Below are 3901 nucleotides of genomic sequence, written 5' to 3' on the forward strand. Positions count from 1 at the left end.
ACATCCAAGGAGATTGTTCAAGCCTCAGAAATGTTACTCTTATTGCTATATGCGATTGCTATAGTAGATATTTATATCTTCTTTTTATCACTTTACTCTTTAAGATCATTTTAACTCTTTGTATTGCCAATTTTTCTCTTTTAAATCTAAACTTGTACCTTAATTAATAATTACCTTTTTAATTTGATGCTTTGTCAAATTAGTGTATGCCTTCCTTCATCTAAAAAGTATTTCATACTAAATTACTAAAAAAAAAATCTTGGTGTGGTGAGCCCATGTGAAAGAATTCAGTGCATTCTAGGTTGCTTGACGAAAATCACCACAAAATGTGACATGGGTGAAAATACGTTCTACTAAATAGCAATGAGATCATAGTCTTCTGAAGCAGTAAAGTAAAGTGAAACTAAAGTCCTGCATCATGACTAGATTATAATGATGATCGGTCCAAGTAGATGTTAATGATCATATTAAGTACACTTAACCAGTAGCAGTAAAGTTGAGAAAAGATTGGGAATCGATCACTTCAACTATTTCTCAGAGGTACAACTGACCATGACAGAAAGTCTGCTAATTTAAATTATATCTAAACATTTAAGCATTGTGTTTTGACATCTTTCCTTTTGTCTAACATTCCTTCTGAATTTTAATTAACCTTGGTTTTGCAATGGTTTGTAAATATCCCATTTAAGTCCCACTTAGTAATATACATAGTCTTCATTGACCATGACCATATCAAATGTTGTCATCCACAGATAAGATATTGCATTCTGAACTTCATAAGTAACTAAGCATTTAACTAAAATTTTTCTACAGAAATAGACTTATAGAGCTGCCGTCCTTGCTCCCTCCGCGCTGCCTGAATCTGGATGATGGCAGATAGCGGCTGCAGTCACTGCCTGCGGTTCATGCTGGGGCTGCTTTGGGGACTGGAGTCTGGGAGGCTGCTGGCCAAGTCCACGATATGCAAAGAATGCTTGGTGGGCGCAACTGAGGGATGGGCAAGTGGCCGCCCAAGGACAACCAGAGCTTCCAATGCGACCACGAGGCCTATGTGGGCAAGGAGGACTCCAAACCTTCAGCCAGCTCCCTTCCAACGACAGCCACGAGAAGCTGGAGAAGATTGTGGATTGAACAGACAGTGATGGGCGATGGCTTTGTTACCGCGGAGCAATTGAAAGCTGGATCAAAGGACTGCAGAAAAGATACAGCAGCGATACTGTAGCAGAAGTCTGGAAAGATGACAATCTACACAAAGATACAATTTCCTGAGAAGAAGATACACAGCCACCTATGGCTACTTCGCACGCAACCCTGACACGTTCCATGATCGCTCAGATCATCACACCTTTAAGAAGATGCTACCACTTGATGAGAGGAGGTTCAACGGGAGCGGCAGACCTCGATGGCGACCAGCCAGCCAACCACTTGGGAGGAGTTCACTGACAAGAATTCGTACCCACTGGGGAGTTTGGGCATATGAAGGGAATCGTGTTCTTGGACACTCTGGATGGCATAGACAAGACTAGAAGGGCTCATGGATCAGGGTGACTATGTTGCTGGCTTATTTTCCCACAAGGACAATGGCCCTGGGTCAGACTGGGAGGAATTTAATAAATTCTGACCGCTGAACAAGGATGGTACGTAGAACAAAGATGATATTCACCACTGGATCCTCCTTCAAAATTATGACCATACATAGGCCGAGGTCAGGCACGTGGTGGATGTGTCGGACAAAAACAAAGATGACAAAATAACTAAAGAGAACGGGCATGTGTTTGTCAGGAGCCACGCTACCTATTAGGGGGAAGATCTCACACACAAAAATCATTTGATGAGTGAGTGATCCTCACTCATCACATGTAGCATGACAGACTGTGGGATGCTTTCTTACAGTTTGATTGGTTGCTATAATTGTCTAATTTAAACCAGTTGTTTCTAAAAACAAACAAACAAAAAAGCCAATAATTTTATGACCTCAAGATCCTGGAAAATAGTCTTAGTCATTCTGTTAGTAAGATACCTTTCAAAACACATTAAAACCTTGGTTAATTACCACTCTAACAGAATGCATTACTAAGACATAACTTAAACTACAATGAACAAAGACTTGAAAAAAAAACTTGTCATTTAGAAGCAGGGAGAGGTGGTGGGGGCTGGAAGGGGCAGGCAGTACAATGACTGACTAAAACATATCTTAATTGTCAATTTTTTACTTTTCCCATGATTAAATATTTGATGGGGGGAAATTCTGGTTTTTCCAGGTAGGCTGATTTTAGAGAAAGGCTGATCTTTCAACTTCTTCCATTTTTGAAATTGTACTTGGAACTGTTACTAGAAGAAATGGGCAAAACTTCTGTGTGTATTTTCCCCTATGGGCCTGCTTATATGGCCCACAAATCCGCATCGTGACTTTTTAAAATAATAAAACACAACCAAGAAAGGTAAGGGGAAAGAAATGAATTTTAGAGGTAGAGATGATGAATGTCCAGTATTTGAAGAACCACAGGAAAATGGCACTTAGTTTAAATATACTTAATAAAAATGTCCTTGACATGCTCATGAGGGCGATGGAGCTCTGATCTTCAGCCAGCAACTGAAATGAGCCTGTGGGACATGAGAGGAATAGAAGTTTTGTGATGTGCTGGAATGTGGCCATCCCGATGCTGGGGCCTCCACAACCCTCAGACCTGTGTCCAGGGGAGTGCACTTCATGGAATAAGGACAAGGTGATGTTACAAGCCAGTGACCAGTAGGAAAAAAGAAAAACGCAAGGGCAACCTTTAACACGTTGAAATTCCACATGTTTAGTAGGAAGTGAATGAAATAAAGGGTCCCGCTGGGGGTTGGGAGGACTTACATTGGATTTACAAAAAGGACTAATATCCTGAACTTGCTGCCCTCCAAATGGAATCAAGATTTCTAGAACTCTGAAGGGTGATTTTAAAAAATCCTCTTCAAAAATAAATAAATAAAAATTTAAAAATCCTCTTACTGCTATTGAGTCAATGTCGACCTCTTGAAGCCCTAAAGGATTGCCCCTGTGAGTTTCTGAGAGTGTAACTTGTAACAAGAATAGAAAGTCCTATATTTCTCCCACAGAGCAGCTGGTGATTTTAAACTGCTTAACCTTGCAGTTAGAAGCTGAGTTAGTTAAAGTTTATTGTGCCAACCTGGCCGATAAACTGATGTGGGGTTAATTAAAGGGCGGTGAGAAAATGGCTCAGTGAGCCTCGCCTTTCTAGTTCTCAGGTCTCTTGCTCTTTTGATCATCAGACCAATGTGTGGCTACCTTGCCTGTTTGCCGCAATTTGCAAGCTACACTACCTGTGGGACAAATAACCCGTGGGACTGCGTTGCTGTAATTTGAGGTTCCTTCAAGATCTGCTTCACCACGCCATTGGAATTTACATCTCTGGAGCTGGGGACTGACAGACCCTGTCATCTGGCTGACTGTTGGTGGCCTGCCTTGCTGTTTGTTGCCTGTGCCCAGATAGCCTGAGTTGCTCTACAGAGGACTACCCGGCGGCCCTCAAGACTTGAAGGACTGCCAATGTCTCACAACTGTCTCATGAGGGTGAGTTGCACTGAGCCATTTGTACTGCTTTATAATTTAATTAACTGTGTATTTCTTATGTTACACATCTATCTATCTGTATAAATAGATATCCAATTATTAGCATTCTGGTTTTGTTTCTCTAGAGAACCCTGTCTAACACAGAAGTCCAGTATTTAACCACTACTGTGCCAGGGCTCCTGTGAAGGTTGATGGGGATCATGAAATATAGCTGATTCAAAAATAGAAATTAGCCACTAAATGGATTAAATGTGTCTTTCAGTTCTTTATGTGAGAATATTGTGAGCATTTTAAATGTATCCTGTGTATATAAGTGACTATTTAAAC

At 40.9% G+C, this 3901-nt stretch overlaps 1 pseudogene; it reads left to right on the plus strand.

The window, feature by feature from the left end:
- Nucleotides 1-850: 850 nt before the first annotated feature.
- LOC142448829 (reticulocalbin-1 pseudogene) lies at nt 851-1955 on the plus strand (annotated as a pseudogene).
- Nucleotides 1956-3901: the final 1946 nt, after the last annotated feature.

Source organism: Tenrec ecaudatus, chromosome 5 (assembly GCF_050624435.1).
Source record: "Tenrec ecaudatus isolate mTenEca1 chromosome 5, mTenEca1.hap1, whole genome shotgun sequence".
Taxonomy (NCBI): Eukaryota; Metazoa; Chordata; class Mammalia; order Afrosoricida; family Tenrecidae; genus Tenrec; species Tenrec ecaudatus.